Source organism: Uloborus diversus, chromosome 3, assembly GCF_026930045.1.
Source record: "Uloborus diversus isolate 005 chromosome 3, Udiv.v.3.1, whole genome shotgun sequence".
In the NCBI taxonomy this organism is placed as follows: Eukaryota; Metazoa; Arthropoda; class Arachnida; order Araneae; family Uloboridae; genus Uloborus; species Uloborus diversus.
The window spans coordinates 115,676,104-115,696,755 of record NC_072733.1 but is presented as its reverse complement, the minus strand read 5'-3'; the positions used below and the strand labels follow the sequence as shown (position 1 = coordinate 115,696,755).

General features: G+C 32.9%; 1 protein-coding gene across 1 annotated transcript in view; it reads left to right on the top strand.

Moving 5' to 3' along the window:
- LOC129218239 (uncharacterized) overlaps window positions 1–20,652 on the top strand; it is a 62,440-nt gene that overhangs the window by 17,877 nt on the left and 23,911 nt on the right. The gene's annotated exons all lie outside the window — the stretch shown is intronic.

The following is a 20,652-nucleotide window of genomic DNA, read 5'->3' as shown; positions in this document are numbered from 1 at the left end:
GAAACTGAATTCGAATATGAAGTCCAATGTTTTTTCACATCATTCCTATGTCATTCTAAATACAATCCATTGTTTTTTTTTTAAATATTGACGAAACTTCTTTTTGAAATGGGTCAGAAAAAGAAGAGACAGAAAAATGACACGCCACAAAAGTCATCGTACACTCAAATATTTTCGAATAAATTCATGATTAAAATTATCATATACCATTTTATTAATATTTTTACATTGTGTTGACCCTTACAAGTCATTTGGCTTTAATTTTTTGTTTATTTATTCCTTAATATTGTGCTTATTACTGTAAAATGGCTGGTATTCGTAAAAAAAAAACGCAAACACCATTCAAAATTTGAATTTTTTTCCCACAGTAGTGGTAAATTGGTTTAAAATGTCTCTAAATTAGTTAATTTATTTGTTTGTATAGGAAAGTTCTTGATAAAATGTTTTAAAGAAAGGAATCGGACCGAAAACAAGGTAAGAAAAGGTCAACCAGCAAAGTTGACAAAACGTAATCGGAGATTTAAAGTTAAAAAATTCATGAAAAACACACATTTGAGTTCTGTAAAAGTTTCTACAGAGTTAAAAGAAAAATTTTACGTTTAATTTTCACCTAAAATTTTTCGCCAAGTTCTCTGATTAGCTGGATTAAATGGGGCGTCTTCCCGCAGAAATTTTCTTGATCGCGCGAAAAACAGAAAGCTTACGCTTTTCGTCGCAAAATTAATGCTAAATGAGCTAAAAACGTTTTAGAATCACGTCTTACTTACAGATAAAAATGAATTCAACATTTTTGAGTAACTTTTTGTATAATTGAAAGTAGAAGAAAAAATTAGGAACTTAATCTTAAGAACTTATTTGGATCAGTTAATCAGGACGGTGGAGGTGTTCTAGTGTGAGGGTGCATATCAGCATCAGGACTTGGTAGTTTGTAATTTTTTGATGAAATAATGAATCATGCTGTTCCTTTAAATATTTTAAAAACCATTTTTAACTCTTAGCCAAAAATTTGGTTATTGGAAACAACTTTGTTTTTTATCAAGATAACGATAAGGAGCACACGGTTTTCAACGTTTGCGTCTAGTACCTCAAAAATTGTCCTAAAGTTTAGAAAATACCCCCTCAATCTCCAGATTTTAACTTAATGTAACGTATTTAGAGATATTTGGAGGCTAGATTAAAAAAATATGGCTGTAAAACGAAAATAGAGCTGGAAACAGTAAGACTCGAATTGTGGTTAAACACTCACTCAGAAATTACGCAAAAAAAAAGAAAGAAAAAGAATGAAATCTATTCCCAGACGTTTAAAAGGTGTTATGAATACTGTATGATATTCTACTAAATTATAACTTAATCAAAAGTTAGATTATTCAATAATATATAGATATTTTATAAAGTGTACGAAGACTTTTGTGAGATAAAATTTCCGGCACTTTTTGGTTTTTGATTTTTAAAAAATTAAGTTTTAATATTTTTTAAAAACTTTTCATGTAGTTTTGTTAAAAATGGATCATAGATCTTATAATTAAATACCTATTCCGAAATATTAATACTAACCAATGGAATGGGGCCTATTTCGCTGAAAGTCGTAGGTGTGCGAAGACTTTTGGGAGCCACTGTATTTTCTTCGTAATTCATAAGTTTAACTAAAAAAAGAAATAGCGTTTTAGGTCCATTACCAAAATTTCAAAAACAACAATAATAATGATAACACTAATGATAACACAAATAAAGTGTTCAAAATTTTTCTGTCCTTGATTTATTTTTTACTTTCGTTTTTAATCAAGATGGCAAATTGTATAAAAATGTGGTTCAAATAATTTAAGATTTATTTCGGTTAGATGACGACAGTTTCTATTTACTATAGAAACTTCTCCTGGTAAAATTGTTTTATCGTAAAAGTATGAAAAAATATATGTACGTTATAACTTCATGTAATTTATAGTAAGCTTTATGCAATGATGCAACTGCGAAAAAAAAAGGGTTATGTTGGAAATTCATACTATTTACAGTTATTTTCCATTATATCTATGTTTATTGAGACAGCATTGTTATGTTACGTAGCGTCAAATTAATTCTCTCAAAAGCATTAATTCTTTCATCAGAAACATTAATTATATCTCTCGCAAGACGACAAGAAGTTACTTAAAACAGTTATGTTGGAGACATTGACTGAAGTTGATCGAATTTTTTTTTACTCTTTTTCTTTACCTACTTTTCTTTTTTAATCCTCCAAACCAAGCGTGTTTAAAATGAATTTTGAACAAAAACTGGCACTGTCACAAAGTTGACGCACTGACATGCACACACACACACACACACACACACACACACAAAATCAACACCACCTATCCTAATTATCTGTATTTTTTTGCATCTACGGGATTAAATTTCTGGAATGTTTAAATATATTGGTTTAAATTCCCATCCTGTTATTTTGAATAGTGTGGAAGATTTGCTTTGAAATCTTGAAAAAGTGGCATACAGTTGGCGCGCTTGAGGGTGTGTCTTGACTGTTCAAATAAAAATAATCATTACGAAAACGATCTCATCAAAATCTTTGAACTGGTATTAAAACTTTTATGAAGTTAGTAACCAGTATCAAATCTCCAATAAATAGGAATGTTAAGAATTAAGCCAGCGTAGTATAACGAAACTCGGAAAAGATCTTCAATGGAGCCAAAAGTCAAAAAGCCTTCGCTGGAGCATTAGAGGTTTAATACCTATGACCTCTCGGTTTCTTTATGCTTGAGAGAGCTGAAAAAAATCCAGCTGTAAATCCTTCCACTTTACGAGTGCTCATGCTTTCTAGTCATAAGGCATTGTGATAATAACTTTCCCTCTATAAGTATGTCAAAAGTACGACTCAATGCACACCTCAGATAATCGCATCCTCACATATTTTTAAAGGAAACTGCTCATAAACTTCATTTTTCATTGGCTGGTGAGGCATAATTTCTATTCCTTGGAAGATAGAAATCTGTAAGCTCATAAATACATTCGAAGCGTGTGAAGTCTTTCGTACTGTTTTCACTCAGAAAACAATTTCGACAAGGTCTTTGTGTGATTCACCTTTTGTCAATTAAAAACTTGATTCCTCGAATGTAAATTTTACGTAACTCAACAGATCAGTTGAGGCATTGAGAAGCAAAAGAATGTAAGTGGACAATTTCAAGTTTTGAGTAAAACGAGTTTAAAAATGCGGTCCTAGGTAGGCTTTCATTGAAAAGTTATTCTAAATCATGCTGTATAGCACAGCACCTACCAGGGCTAATAGTACTATCTCTTGCCCCAAAACTGAGGAGATAATCACCTGCTATTTGTACTAATTATCTCCAAATTTTTAATTTTGGCAATTACATCCATTTGCTTCTCACTACCTTAGTTTTCATCAAACTTTCCGTTCAAGATGCGATAAATTACGATTTCATCTTTAGAAAACAAATCAGATAATAACTTTAAATGAATGAATACATGAATACCCAGAGTTTATATCCAAAATAATTGTTAATTCGAAAGTTTAGTCGCACTTTTTTTAGCTGCTCTCTAAAAAATCCCATGCTGAACAGAAAATAAATTAAATCATGATGCTGTGTTGTTTAAAGGTATCATACAACATGTGTACTGCGACAGGAAAGAAAAATTATTATTTTTTAAGACAATTTTTCTAAACCATTACACTGCGGTGCGGAAAACCTTATGTTCAGGATAATACAGTGAAACCTGTGTAAGTTGACCACTCGCGGTGCAGTACTTTGGCGGTCAACTTAGACAGGTGGTCAACTTATAAAGGGTGGTAATGATTTTTTTTTTATTTTTTGTCATTTCTTGTACCATGTATTCATTTTTTGACGATTTCACCCTTACTCTTTCTGTTCAACTCACTTTCATTGTTTAACATTATGAAACACTAATTAAAAATACTATTCAAATATTTTTGTAATTTTTTCCTTGTTTTCAACCATATTAGACAATAATTCTAGAAATTTCATACGTGCCCAGCTAATTTTTTCTGGTTTTCTCCCTTCTCAATTAATTTTCATATTTTATACTTTTTATTAATCTCAAGTTCAGTTAACTTCCTTTTTGAAGCCTTTTTATATGAAACTTATAGCAAAAAGAGCAACAAATTCTACTCTCTCAGTTAATAAAGGCAAAATTAAAATCTCCTATCTCTTAATCCCTTGCACCAGAAATATGTAACTTTACTCTTTAGCAGGCCCAGATCTGCGTGCCCGCTGTGCGGGGGTCCACGTCCTTAAGGGGGCTAACGGCCCTAGAAATTGAAAAAAAACTAGCACTAAGAATTGTTAACTTTACAAATAGACACTGCTGGCTATTAGGGAGAAGCATTACATATTTTATTGCAGGGGGCCAAAATTTATAGATCCGGGCCTGCTCTTTAGCACAATTCCAGTGTTGCCACAACATATTGCAACTGAAAGAAAAGACTTTACTTTTGTACTGACACCTATTTTCTTTGAACAGAGAGTAGGCCATTTGAAATAGAATAATGAATGAAAAACAAGTTTGGAGAATAAAGAGCAGCATAAGCTTAATGCTGCGGTTTTATTTAATTAGTAAAATGCTAGTCTGTTAGCAAAAGCATTAAAAATTTTCTTGGAACGCTATCAAAAAAAAAAGATAAATAAATAAATAATAAAATATAAAATAATTGCTGAAGAAAGTTTTAAAAAATAAACCAAGTGGTCAACTTACAAAGGGTTTTTTACAATACTCCAAACCAAATTTGGTGTACATTAGTGGTCATGATAGAGAGGTGGTCAGTTACAGAGGTTTTCTTCAATATACATCAATAAGATAGGACTAATTCCATTCCTGACAAAAGTGGTCAACATAGACAGGTGGTCAACTTACAAGGGTGGTCAACTTTACAGGTTTTACTGTATGTCGCATCTTTGCGGAATTTATGCCTCGCCTGGAATACGAACAGAATTGAAATTTAGTATCCGATGTATTATTTAGTACGTAAAGATAAAAAGAAGCCCAATGCTTGTAGAGTTGTGAACTTGATAATGTTTGAACATTCATTTGTACATTTGATAATCGGTCGTGAGATCCTAACCTCAGTGAAATTATTCAACATCTTTTTTACTCTTTACATTTTTGGAATTGTTCTCTAAATTTGATGTATTTGCATTCCCCATAGCGGCTAAGATAACTGTTGTATGACTGTGTAGCTATGCACAGTTGAAAATAATCCATTTAAATTTTCATACTTTATCATTTCTTAAATGTTTTATGAGAAATGTTAGCATACCTTTTATGTTGTACGCTCTTAAGTTTTTTAAAAGTTTAGTAAAAGTAAACGGAAAACTCGACACCTGTTCTGAGCGATGACCTATCGAAGGAAATTGGTGTTTTCTAAAAGAAATGCTTACTTCTTCGAAAATGCAAGTGTTAGTTTTAAGAAATTGCATAGAATAATTGCACGCATCAAATAAAACTATTTTTTAAATTTAGCGCTTATTCCCAGCTTTTAATGGGTTAAGATTTTTTCCCCTTCACTGTTGTTCGTCTCCCGAATGCAAGGGAGAATTCAAGATTTTAATTTAAAAATGTGAGTTCAAGCATACGATGTTGCTTGGTTAAAATTGGAGGAGAGACATTGGACATGCATTGCTCTAGAAATACTAAAAAATGTCGATCATTTGAAGTATCGGATATTTTTGGCGGTATAGTATAATTTTTGTTTAATCAAAACAGCAAACTCTTTCTAGTTTGTACGAAAAAACTTCAATCTAATACAAAAAAAAATATTTTTTAAAAATATTAATAAGACTTTATGTTCTGTAATTTTAGTCATCACAGTACATCCTTATTGTAAAATTTCTACATGAAAAAACTTTTAAAACACATTATTCAGTAAAATTATTCGGCGTAATATCATTATTTTTTTTTCAAATATAAAATTACCATTACCTACACTCATTTCATAAGCCATTAAATATTATCATGCCTTGATTTTCGTAAACACAATTAAAAAAATTACTGAAAAAGTACAGTTTTAAGTTACTGGGTTTATTAAAAAAGAAATTAGAGGATTTATATGAACACAAACACATTACTTCAAAAAATCAATAATGCTTTAAAAGAAGCTACATATATACCCGCAAAAAAACAGGGTCAACGACTCTATCCATCTTTAGGAGTTTCGATAATTGTCATCAACGCAATATTTGTGAAAAATAAAAAGAAGTAAGTTCAAGAACGTTTTCAAAAGAAGGAAGATAGTTTATGGCTCATAGAAATGTGTGGATGACGTTTTGTAGGGGCATTTTCATACCTGTTGAGTAAATGTGCTCAATAGAAAGACATAGTTCTAAATATTTGAATTCAGTTAAATTAAAAATGACTGGAAAAATTGTCTTTATGGCAGGGGTGTTTGTGATCCGAAATTTCTAAAATTTCCTAAAATTTGGATTGCCGTTTCCAAAAATTTTGAGCTGACAACACATTCTAAAACTAAAAAATTATTTGAAAAAAAATTTTTTTTTTTCAATAATTTCAATGAATTTTGTATGCATATTTAAGGAGTTTTTACAGGCGGGGTGGAGTGGGGTCGAACTTCCTCATAGTTTCCGAAAATTTCACACTGTCTTCAGAAACTTTTACTTGAGTTCACTATCACCCCTGCTTCTGGATATATTAAAAGGAATCTTTTCCCTTGAGGGATAGGTGTATCCACTTGAAGATAAAGCAAAATCATTAATTATTGTCAATGTATTTTCTAAACAAAATATGACTTTAAAAAATACGAGAAATAATTTCACCTTGATTAAATCGTAGGAGATGAGGAAAACCCACGATTTTGGACCTGAGCCAATGATAGTTTGCTCATATTGACTTGGAAAAATTAATGAAACCAACCCATAAAATGTTGTTCTCGATACCATCTGTTACGTTCGTAGATATTCGTAGAAATGATTAATAATTCAAAACAAAAACTGCAATGGTGTATTTCCAGCAACCGTGAGAGCCGTTTCAATGGACTTTTATTCTCAAATTCACTTTGACTTGGGCAGAAAAAAAGTTACTTAGCTATTGTTCATTTGTTTTCAATTTCAAGGAGAAATTATTTTCTTCGTTTAGTAGAAAGTCGCATGTATTACATTAATTTGTAAGTTCCTCCGTCCCTTTACAGGGTTTTTGCTTGCTATATGGTTACAATCCCTTTTAATTTTATAAATCCAAATAATGTTTCACAGAGATCTATAAATTGTATTCCAATTACATACCTTAATAATAAACAGGGCTACCGAAGAATGTTGTTTCGTTGGTAACCAGAGTTTTAGAACTAATTTAGATATATTTACGACGCTGAATCTGCTAATTATGAACTTACCCGTAGTTTTGATTTACTAGCTCTACTTTTGTTTCAGATCAGTGCATTTTAACGTGCTGTTATACCCAAAATATAGTCTCAACCTCATTTTGTGCACTTCCAAAGCATGTTTAGGCTTCTGAAATACGAATGGTTTCTGGTGTATTTACGCTACTTTCAGTCACAATTTGAAGTCCTGTTTCGTCCAGGAAAATTTACTAGATGGAATAAACATCTTACAATTGCAGATTACAATTTTAGAAAAAATACGAAATCTAACTTTTGAAACGGGTCCTTGGTCCTCTAATTTATGTTTAGGGACATGTTTATCGAAAAATAATATCATAAAAAACGCTTTAATGAGTTAATACAATGCATTAAAGAGTTAAGCTTAGTTTAAGAGTCCTTGCTGTACAGATTTTCACTTCATCACTTGCATTTAATAATAACAGAAATTTCTTGTTTTATTTTATTGCTTCATCAATGGATTTAACTTAAACTCATGTCATGTACATTTCACTAATGAAATACTTTTGAAATGATTGCCTGTGCAAAAACTAATGTCATATTTGAATCCAGCGCACCAAATTCATTTGAAACCGGCTTTTAACATCATGATACCAAAACCTGTTTCCCTATGTTATGTTTAATGTGCAAAATACATGTGTCATACATATTTGTATTTTGTACACAGATGTATGGCATGTACCGCAAAAAAGCATGTACAGGGTGTACCAAAAAGAATCATCCGATTTCAAAAAATCATTACTATTCTGTTTTTCGAGCTAAAGGCGCCAACAACGTACTGTTGGAAAGAGGAAACTCTCAAGTTTTACATGGTTCCCGCTAGGTAGCGCAGCGCATTTGAGTGAACGCCCACTTCAGTTCTAGTGAAAATGGCGTCTGGACCACAAAAAGCATTTTGTGTTCTACGTTTTTCGCAGTGTGATTCTGTAATAACCGTTCAGCGTGACTTTCGTAATAAGTACGGTGTTGATCCTCCTACATCACAGAGCATTAGACGATGGTATGAACAATTTCAAGAAACAGGTTGTCTGTGTTAAGGCAAATCGCCGGGCCGTTCCAGAGTCTCCGATGCAGACGTGGAGCGCGTCCGCCATTGTTTCACACGCAGCCCGCAGAAATCTGTTCGCCACACTGCTCGACAGCTCAACATGCCTACGATGTCCGTCTGGCGTGTGTTACGTCGAAGATTATGCATGAAAGGATACAGACTTCAATTACTGCAAGCTCTTAGTGAAGGTGACAAAGAACGACGCGTGGAGTTTTGTAACTTCGTTCTTGATAAAATGATGGACGATGAAGATTTTGTATCACGCATAGTGTTTAGCGACGAGGCAACATTTCAATTAAATGGAAAGGTGAACCGCCGTAACATTAGAATATGGGGTACAGAAAAACCACATGAAATTGTGGAACATGAGAGAGACTCTCCAAAATTTAACGTGTTTTGTGCGGTTTCACGGAAAAAGGTGTACGGTCCTTTTTTCTTTGCTGAGAACACTGCCACAGGAATAACGTACCTGGATATTCTGGAGAATTATCTTTTCCCCCAACTGGAGACAGATTCGAATGATTACATTTACCAACAGGATGGGGCACCGCCACACTGGCATCTGGCAGTCCGCGAATTTTTAAATGAAACGATTCGTAATCGGTGGATCGGCCGCACTGGACAAAATGACAAATCCTTACATTTCTGGCCTCCAAGGTCACCGGACCTTACTGTATGTGATTTTTTCTTGTGGGGATTTATGAAGGACTCTGTATATGTGCCTCCTCTACCAACAACAATGGATGATCTAAAAAAAAGCGCATAACAACAGCAGTGCTATCCGTAACTCAGGACATGCTCGCTGCAGTGTGGGACGAGTTTCAATACCGTTTAGACATATGCCGTATAACTAAAGGTGGACATACGGAACACCTTTGAAAATGGAAGGACATATGGAAACTTTTTCAGTTTCCCTTTCATCCAAAAAAAATTGTAATTGCATATGTTTATTACTGTTCGAAATATAGACATGCCGAATCAGATGATCCTTTTTGATACACCCTGTATATTAGGGTGTCCCCCCCCCCAAAAAAAAACGGAAGTCGATTTTTCAAGTAGCACACTCTCTTATATTTTTTGTTTTAGGTCAAAACAATTGTAAAAAAAGTTTCAAACAATTTGAACAACGGCAACCCGTGCCGACTTGCGTCTGAAAGTTTGAACCAGCACTGTGTACTAAGCCGAATCGGGGAAAAAAAAGGGGGAGGTTCGAAATTTCACGCGGATAAAACGTTGCTTCTATAGCCCCTCATGTACCATAAAAACATTTTTCCAAATCAAAAGAATATTTAGGCGTCCAGCAGGAAGCCTAAAATTTGTAATTTTCTTCAAAAAATTGTTTTTTTTTCTATATATTTTTTAAAAGGTAAATTTTAAGAAGCTATCAAGTTGAAAAATATAAACAGTAAAGTCGATAATTAGAGATAAATAGACAATTTTGCTCTCTTGCTAATACTTAAGTCTCCCACATAATACAGGGATGGTTTACACTTTCAGGCGCCAGTCGGCACGGGTTGTCTTGTTCAAATTATATGAAACTTTTTTTTACAAGCGTTTTCACCTAAAAGGAAAAATATATGAGGGAGTGCGACTAGAAAAATAGACTTACATTTTTGGGGAGGGGGGCATTCTAATGTATATAGGTCATTGTGAACGTCAGCATCCTCTAAATTTCACTCTTTCATAGTAGCAAATACATTTACACGCACTTTCATACGGGTCCTAGGTCTACTAACTTATATTTAGAGAAGTAATTTCTTTTGAAAAATAATCTCATCACAAACTTGCGGCCTAAACTAAAGGAGATATTAGAGTTCAATATTTTAAACGACTTTGCAGAAGATGAGACTGAAACATATCGCACTTTCAGAAGACTGACATGTTGCCGAAAAACCCATAAAATACAAGGGTGTCCGAAAAGTCCTTGACATATTTAAAAAATTCATAGAAAACCAACAAATTGTCGTATGAACTGCGGTTTGCACCACAATACTTCACAGGTTCAAGAGCTTTTATGACAACGAAAAAAAAAAAATTAAAGTGGAAAAAAAGAAGAAAAAAGGCATTTCGCAGCCAGGGTATCAGTATATACTATGCTTGTAATTCTTCGTTTAGTAATTTTCAAGGAATGAAAATTACTACACCATAATACGTAAAAACACACTACAAAAGCTCGTACAATTAGAAGAAACCCACTGTCGTACTAATGTCAAACATTTTGTGTTCGAATTATTTTTTCATACTTTTAATTACCTTAACTGCTATGTTGGGGAATTGGAGATCATATAAAAAGTTGGATTTTGTAGTTTTTCAGTAATTTTTGCTTTTGCTAGAATTATTTAATATCTTAACTCTGCATCCTGCATCGTATTTTGACCATTTTTGCAATTGGAAGTATATATCTAGGACTAACGGTTGCTAAAGTAGAGACTTGCAGGTTAAACGATGATATGCTGTATATTAGTGTGGGTCGAAAAAAAATCAAAATTCTGCAGAGCACTTAGCCTTAGTGCGGAAAATTTGCGACTCCCTAAGACTAATTATTGTGCAAAATTTCGTGACGCTGAGTTAATGTCTTCTGCTCAGGCAAAAGACTTGGATTTTTGAAATTTTTAGAAAAATATCAGAGAAAATGTACAAAATATTTTTAATTCCGCAGAACTTTAGACCTTAGTGCGGGAATTTTCTAACTTCTTCACACAAAGTACTGCGTAAAATTTCAAGCCTGTGAGTTAATTCTGCTCTGGAAAGAGGCTTGAATTTTGAGAATTTTTTTAAAAAATATTCTTGAATAGGAGTGACACATTACAAAGTAATACATACATAATACGCGGCAATACTTCGAATTTTTTATCACATCTATGACATCAGACCCCCCCTTGAACCAGGCCCGTCATTTAGAAGGTTTTGGGGGGAGGGGGTCCATAGCCCTCCTTACTAAGAAAAACTAATGTTTTTACGTATAAGTGGGGGTGGTTTTGTGACTTTCCGATAACGTTTCATTGAGTTCATGCCCTCCCCCCCCTTCCTGAAAAAATTCAATTTTTTTGCTTTACCAATACCTACATTATTTTCAAGGGGTCTCGTCCTTTTTATGAAAAACATTCGAATAAACGCTGTTGACATTCCACTGAATGAAGACCAGATGATATGGGCATACTGATAGTAAAAGAGTATTACGCTAGAGAAGCCAGCCAACTCTGATCATCGTTCATAATCTCATTCAAGAAAAGCATCGCCAACCCTCTGCAAACGAAGCATGTCCTCAATAACCGCTGCTAGAAATCGGGAAGCCTTAAGAATGCGGGCAAAGATTGACGGTTATTTCTTCAGAGTCACTAAGCTTGGAGAATATAAATAAAAATCTGTTAATGGAGTGAAGGCAGGCAGCTGGAACTACCGAAATGTTTCTTAAGTTTTTGCAAATCTCAACTACTCTGTTTCCCAAGGAGTTAAAACAATTGTTGTTGACCGAGAGTGGTATTTTGGAAGATATATTATCATTGTTTAAAACACACACTGGAAGAAAATCAGTATACTCTCAAGTTTAAAACTGATTCGTTTAATTTTTTGTATAATTTGTCCTTAAATTCAGTTTGAGCTGCATTTAAGGCGCTTTTAAACTAAGGGGGGGGGGCCGTCAAGAAATATGTAACACCTTAACTAAATAGAAATATTCTGGAAAATAGTCTTAAAGAATGAAAAATATAGTGATTGTTCTTTCATCCCCTTAGATAGCATACTTCTTTTTTATAAACTATGCATGAGACGATATATTGGGCTTTTAATGTGGTGAAAGCCATTTAAAACGGTTGTGAAACGTTTAAACGTTACGTGGGCTACCTGGGTCAGCTTAACTTCAAACTAAAATAGCCACAAAATCAGGAGAAGGACAAACCGGCCGTAGATTGACTCTACAATTAATGAGTGAATGATTGTGTTGTTCTAACGGTACTTCGCTTCAATCCCAAATTCTACCAACATTTAATATATATACATGAAATACACCGCCAGCTCAGCCAATTCCAGCCGAGAACTGCAATTTCGTGCTTATTAGCACTCATCAGCCCGGTATAGGAAGTGAATGTGCTGGAGGTGGAAAACCTCTTAAGGAAGGCAAGAGTGCCAAACAAACTGGTAGCTAATACAGTCGACTCCCGCTACAACGCGATCCGACTTACGCGAAATAGCTATAACGCGATTTTTTCCCCAGTAAAGAATTTTAGATCTAATGCGAATTCGTCGCCTGTAGCGCGAAAATTTTCAGAAGGGAATTGCTTTGTGTAAGTATCGGCTTTGTTATTGGCTGCTAAAATTTGTTTTTCGTGAATGGACCTTCATCCCGTTAGCATCACTGCGAGTGAAAGTTCCCACATCGTACTAGTCTGAACATCGCTTATACAAATACTCCTCATTTTCCATTTATTTTTTCATTTAAAATGTGAATGTTGATGAAAATTATGATACCTAAAAAGCGCTGTTTCATCTAAAGTTTCTGAAGATGAAAGAAAAGGGAAGTTTCTGACAATTAAAGAAAAGCTAAAGAATATGTGCATGAACAACTATAAAATGCGTTGGAGGTAGCACGACAATTATGAGTGAATCTTCCATACGTACAATTAAAAGTCAAGAAAAGGAAATCTGTAAAAATTCACCGACGGAAGATGCTAAAAATTATTAAAATGTAAGCTGCTCTGGTATTGTGAATGTAAGAAACTAAGAAGAGGGGTGTTATCATAGAGGGAAACGTTATTAAAAAAAACTAGTGAAACAACTGTATTGTTTATTTAAAAACATATAAGAATAACGGTTTGATCACGCAGCATGAATCATCATCATTTTCACTTTTTTAAGTTACAAATATCATTAATGGATCTACTATACATTACAACCATAGCGGATTTGTTTTTTTGTTTTTTTCTACATACTGTATGTATCGTACTGGTTTATTTTATGTCTTTCTTTCGCATTAATCATTGATTTTGTGAATCCTAGTAGTATTTTGAGTTGAATAAAACGGTTTTTTTAATACTAATAAAAATTCAGAATTGTAAGAAACAGTAATGTATAGTTGAGAAATGATTTTCAACAGTTTTAGGTGGTGTTTACAATTGTTTAAAATAATTGGGTATACTTATAAAAATTTTTACACATGGCCTTCGCTACAACGCGAAATTTCAACTTACGCGAGGGGTCTTGGAACGCATCCCTCGCGTAAGTCGGGATTCGACTGTATAGAATTAGCACAGACCAGACGAGTGACCGAAGCAATGGTTCGGTTCAACTCGAAGATTGAAGGCAATGCATGATATAATCAGTAAGTTACCGCCCTATAGCCAGGGCTAAAGCAGAAATACATGAAATACACAGCCAGCTACCATGCTTTGCCTTCAATCTTCGAGTTTAATTGAACCATTGTTTGGGTCACTCGTCTGGTCTGCTAATTCTATAATGCCGGGCTGATGAGTGCTAATAAGCACGAAAATGCAGTCCTCGGCTGGAATTGACTGAGCTGGAGGTGTATTTCATGTATTTCTGCCCCCCTGGCTGTAGGGCGGTAACTTACTGATTATTTAATATATATATAAATATATATATATATATATATATATATATATATATTTTCGAGTACATTATAACTTGAGTAGTTCGTCTAGAACTAAATGATCCAACTCTCTCTTGTAGTAGAAGACACGGAATTCGTAAAATTGTGTCTGTTTCTTTCTCGTTTAGCTTATATCTTCATTTAGTCATAAAATTATTTCAAAAAGACTTTTTTACAAGTTAAAACACTTAACACTGAAACAAAATAATACCTTTTAATAAAAAAAACTACTTCTTGCTATGGACTTTCTTTCAAACTGTAGTAATTAAATTGCAACATTAAATTTCGGTAAGAACTACGGCAGTAAATTTCGGTGACTTCCACCTATGCTTTTTAAATGTAAAAACTAAAAAAAAAAATAAATAAATATGTAAAAACACACAGAACATAAACCAACAGCATCAACAAAAAACCCGCTGCTATAACACTTCACTACTGAATAGGTAAGATAAATAAATAAAGTGTAAATACAGTTTTACGGAGCCCTTTAAAAAAAACTGGTAATTGAAAAAATCTGTAAATCCTGCAATCATTTGACTATTTTTGTTCTACTAAAAACAACTGAAAAAGAAAAGAAAGATATTAAAAAGTAAACATAACAGTAGTTTTTTTCATTTTAGTTATCATTTTTACATATTGTTTGCAGTTCTTTGAACAAACATAAAGCACTTTGGTTTTCTTTTTTGGTTCATTTTCAACGGTTTTTATAACTGTTATTTCTTAATCTTGGATAACTTGTACAGTAACTATTTTAAAAGTTTTTTTTTTTTTTGCCAATAGATACAATGAAATTACTAAAATAAAAGTGGAGCAGTTATATAGAAAATATGGATTATAGTTACTCTGAGAATGAATTTCAGCCTTCCTTCTTTCATGTTTTTTTTTCTTTTAACTTTTGCAGAAAATAGGTTAACAATTAGTAATTTTGTAGATTTTTTGGTGATAGCATAGTTTGACATCAAGGTTGTTAATTGCTTTACTATCTGTTAAATATTACGGCAAGAATTTTTGAAGTTAAAAACAAATTCCAAAATTTGTACTCTTTATGCGAAAAATTCTGCTGATTCAAATGCGTGTCATCGCTTTATGCAATGTAAAAGATTCAAAGTGTATTTTAACAATGTAGGACAACTTAAATTTAGGATATGCAATGTAGCAGATCTAAACAGAAATATTTATGAAAAACGTATTCTTAAAAATGAAATATTGATATTAGGAGACTGAACAATGTAGTTCAGAATAATAATTATCCTGGAATGTTTTTCTGAACTTTTTTTCTTCGGTACATTTGTACTGAAGAAGTACATTGTGAAGTTATCACTTTTTACCACATATGGAGTTTAAATAATCAGTAAAGAGGAAAAATAAGGCTGGACTTGTTCTTAAGGCACTTCGGTTAGCTTTTGCAAAGTATTATACAAAATGAATCCTGCAGTACATCTGTATTTTAAGGGTTATTATCCGATAAATATGCCATTGTGGCTAGGAAAAAAGATAAAAATATTGTTTTAATTCCCCCCTTTTCAAGCCAATGCAATTATATGTGTCTACTTTTATGGAAAACAAATCAGCAGTAATTCCCCTTAATTACAGCTTTAATTAATTTAGCAAGCTTTCATCAGTGGAATAAGGTAATAATCAAAAATGTTGTAATAATATTTTTGATCATGATAATGAGAACCAGAAGCTAACGGCTCCCTGCAGGGAGGTCACTGTAACCTCCCAAAAATGGCCTCTTCGGCAGATTTTGGCAGACTATGCGGAAAATTTGGAGACACTATTATAGCATTGTAATTATTATTATTGCTTTAATGTTGCCTATTTTCTCTTCTCATTGTACTTGGGTATGTGCGCATTCTCATATTTTACCATTCGGTAAAATTCAGAGTTTCATTCTGTTAGTTGAAAATTTACCTCTTCCCAAAAGTTTAATTCCAGCCCTCCCCCACCCCCTATCAGAAACATGGTATTGACTACCGGCTAAAAAGTTAATTCCTAGTCAAGTAAGCAGTTATGCATTTGGAAAAATGTTTTAACTTATTATCAAGGAGGCGCATAGCAAGCGAGATACATATGAGTCATGATCTCCATTCTTACCGAGATCAAAAACTGCCCAAAACCGAGTTTTTAAAACTTCAACTTTAAAAAGTTTAAAAGGGAGTTGACCAGCCTGACCTCCCAACCCTAGTTTGTGGTTGCTCTACGTATTACTTTTATGAACAGGAGCTATAAAACAAACACAAATCTTTTGAGAGGGAAAGTGAAGGAGAAGAGGGGGGAGGAATGGCGCTCCAAAAAACCAGAAGCTTTATTTACTTTTGGTAAGGATACAACCTTTTGAAACTATTCAGCTTTAAAAAGTAGACATTTCTTAAAGCATTAATCTTTTCTTTTCTAAAATCAATGAAGCGGAAGATTAAGTAGTTGTACATCAATTAAAAGAAACCATGTTGCTGACAATTTCATAGTATACTGACCATAACCATAGTATGCTGACCATTTCATCACTAAAATAGAGAATAATTTCCTTTCGAAGTGACACATGCTTTTATGCTGCATTCTCTTCTCAATGTAAAATCATTTGACCCCGATTGAACCTCCTACTTACCAATTTAGAATACTGATTTTTACTTTTCGATGTAACATTGAAAAACGGACGTCATGGTTTGTTTTGTAAGTTTAGAATTGCATATAAATTGGAACAACAGATACACGAAACTTACAAATGTGGAGAGGGAGAAAATATGTCCCAGTTCAATATGTACTATGCGTAAATAATTCAATTTTCTCAAACTGAGTTAGAAATATATTAAGGATTGTTAGTTTAAGAAAAAATAGGCGAAACTCAAAAAAGAAAAGAAATAAGAAAAAAGTAATAATATTAATACTAATAATAATAATGATGAACAATAATAATAAATATTTATAATTAAAATAAATAGATTTTAAATGGAGATTAAGTTCGAAATTTATTGACAAAAGTATACCTCGATTGAAATCGATTTATCTCGTATTACCGATTGATCAGAAAATTAGTATAAATTTGAAAAAATAATAATACAAGGAATAATGTATGTAGATAGGCCAAAATTGGCTCCCCTGCTTGAAATGACATGGAGTTTTATTGTAACCATGAAAAAAAAAAAAAAAAAATGTGCGTCAAGGGACGCTTGGCAGAAGTGATAACTTTCATAGGATTATATTATTATCATTATTTAATCTTATGAAAGTAACAATTGGCTTATGGTAGCTATAATAAGCAACGAAATTTTTGCATTTATGTTATCTAAAAATCTTGCAAAGACTGCATCGAGTACAGTTCCGTGACTTGTAGTGGCTTCTTTTGGCTTATTAATAATTTGTAATTGTAATTTGGATTGTAGAAACGATTGTAAATTTTTAGCTCGATCAGAAGCAAAATTAACATTAAAATCTCCGGTTAAAATTCAAGGGATTGTATAATAATCTTCATTAACTAAAGCAGAACCTTCTTGTGTATAATTTAAAAGCTGTTTATGAATAAATTGAATAATACTTGAAATACTTTTGTTTGAAGATATATATATGTTGGCAATAATAATTTGTTTCTTTGCTTCATCGAGACATTCCACTATACACATTTCATCAATATCGTTTTGTGTAGCCGTATTAAAGCTTGTAGCATTTTTAACATGTAATCTTATATTTGGAGTGACAATATTTATGCAATCAAGATCATTTCTGATAAACTGCCACGCCTTCTGCTCTTATATTTTGACGCTTTAACTGCACAATACGTTTAAAAGATGGAATAATTTTAGTATCATTTTTGACCCCCCCCCCCTTGCAAAAATCACGAGGGACCCTAACCGCACACTTTATTAGATTATACGCTATACTTTTTGTATAACTAATTGCAAAAAAAATTTTTTTTGAAAATAAATTTAAAGATTAAATGCTGTTTTGAATGTACATTGTTTACAATGTTATTGGTATTATATTGAATTATTAAACTCACCTTTCGTTAGGAGATTGCGTTATGTTGCGACGATCATCCATCTTCTGTTATTTTCTACTAGCACTTAACGCTAAAAGCTGACCCAAATAGTAAATAAACAAAGTTTCCCCGACCATGCGCGCTTCTGTCGTATTCGCGAAAGAAAGGAATGCCAGACGAGAAATGCGCCGTTACGCGCGTTATGTCACAAATCGGTTTACCCTCCCATAAGAAGTTATTACTTCAAAAAAAAAAAAAAAATATGGGGTGGATTTTTATGCAGGATGGCGCTCTATCCCCTATTGCTAGACGTGTGAAAGATCTTTTGTGCTTGTCGTTTGGTGTTGATCACGTGCTGAGCCGCCTCTTTCGTCATGCTCAACTCCTCAGGTCCCCATATTTCCCCTCGTATGATTATTGACTCTGGGGATACCTGAAGTCAAAAGTCTACAATGATCGACTGACATCAATAGGGATGCTAAAAGATAACATTCAACGTCAATGCCTCAACATATTTTTCGTGGTAACATTAAAACCCGATTTCATTTCAAGCATGTGAGTCAATTTTTACCCAACCGCACACATTATTCTTCGTATTATTGATTTTTCTAATGCATACTTATTTTCTGATCACTCTGTGTACAAACGCTTAAAATGAACAACCTTGAATAAAGATTTAACAAGAATTACTTATTAAATCAGAGTTTAACCGGTTTTTCATTTTTTACAGACGAGTGAAACAACCAAGATATTAATAAAAATGCCGGAGTTTAAATAGCTTGACCTTGACAAACTCAAGTTCTTACCTGTAGTCGTTACATTAATTTTTGAAGAGGCATGAAAGAATAGAACATTGAATTTCCTTATCTTCTAAGGTTTTAGTGTTTGAAAAGAAGTATCATGCGTTTATTAAATCTTGAAAAACATATCCATACATTTGAAAATTTCTTTAGAGCATTAGGCCTTTTATATTGAATGTTTGTTTAGATCAAATCAAAAGAATATTTCGCGATAGTATCGACATTTCACTCAAAAAATAAACGAAGAGACGGAAAACGAGATGGATATTGCCAGTTTTTGATGCGCAAAGAAGCTGTTCTTTTGTATGACAGGATCGATAATATTTTTAAAATCGTGTTTTAAGTACAGTTATTCAGGGCATCTTTGAACCACTTCGAATAAGCTTGGGCCACTTCAGATTTTTTTTATGCTATAGTATATTTTAAAATCATTAATAGCAGATATTATTGTAATGCATCGTCAGAAAAATCCGTCACTGGGAATTCATATTTTTTTTAGTTTATTCGACATAGAGATTAAAAAAAGACTCGACACTAAGTTCTCAAAGATGCTGTCTTTGGACAAGACTTTTTCCAAGAGGACTGTCTCAAAGATATCGCGAATGACTGTATCTTGATCAATAATTAATATTCCAAATGTGCAAGAGGACCTTCCGTACAATCCGACTTTCTTTTTATGTCAAACCACATAAGTGTGTATGCTTTCATTATAAAAGGTTGGCAGTGTAATTAAGTTCTCAGACAGATTTTCTGTCATAGCAAACAACCTTAGTATTCTACAAGCCGTGGTGAGCCATCGGGAATGCCCGACTTTATCCAGTTGCACTTTGACTGCTGATTTGCTCATTATATGAACTAGGATGTAATCTGTCTAGAGACAAATATTTTTTTGAAAAATGTCTCACATTAATAATTTGTTTCCGTTAATAGGTAGGGTAGACCAGGGTACGTTTACGCAGCTCCCGTTTTTCAATAATAATTATAACTGGAGAGCCAACAGTCATCACAGATTGATGCTGCTCTCTAGTACATATTCTCACAAGTTTTTGAGCATCAGTCGAGCTTCGGTCTAGCACGCAGAAATAATATTCTATTTTCTACCAAGTTGAGTAAGTTCTGTGTTGAACGTTTTGAAGCTTATTGTGAATAAGTAATACTTACTTAAAAAGAACGAATATATAATAAAAAAATTTTGAAAAAAAAAAAATAGAACCGATTTCAAAATTGCTCTAAAAAGTGAAAAATAATTTTATTCTTTAAACACCATCGATAATACTTTTAAACATAATTTTTGAAGTTGGCGCAAAAACAATCGATAAAATCATTCACAGCCATAACTCAACTACAAGTATAAATTTAACCAGGTCCAGTTTCTTCACTACCACATGCATATTTGAGTAACGATATAAATGTTTCGTTCCTAACTTTGGATGATTTTTTGATAAAAATATGAACGAAGCATGGTTACATTGGATTTTACTTTTTGTTTTTGCGCCAACTTCAAAAATTATGTTTAAAGTATTATCGATGGTGTTTAAAGAATAAAATTATGTTTCACTTTTTAGAGCAATTTTAAAGACGGTTTTATTTTTATTTTTTTTCAAATTTTTTTTTATTTCAATCTTTTTAGTGTAAATGTAGATATTTCAGTAAAAGTAAGAAGTTACCTTGTAAGAAGTTCGGCTCTATATCACTGTATTGCTTTAGAAAAGCCTTTATTCAAAATTATCATTACAATTACTATTATATGGTACCAAACTTTTATAACAATGAGTTTCATATTGTCGCATAGATGAAGATAGCGAAGACAATGTGAAAGCCAATGCTCGTTAGTCTTAACTCGAGATCTTTATT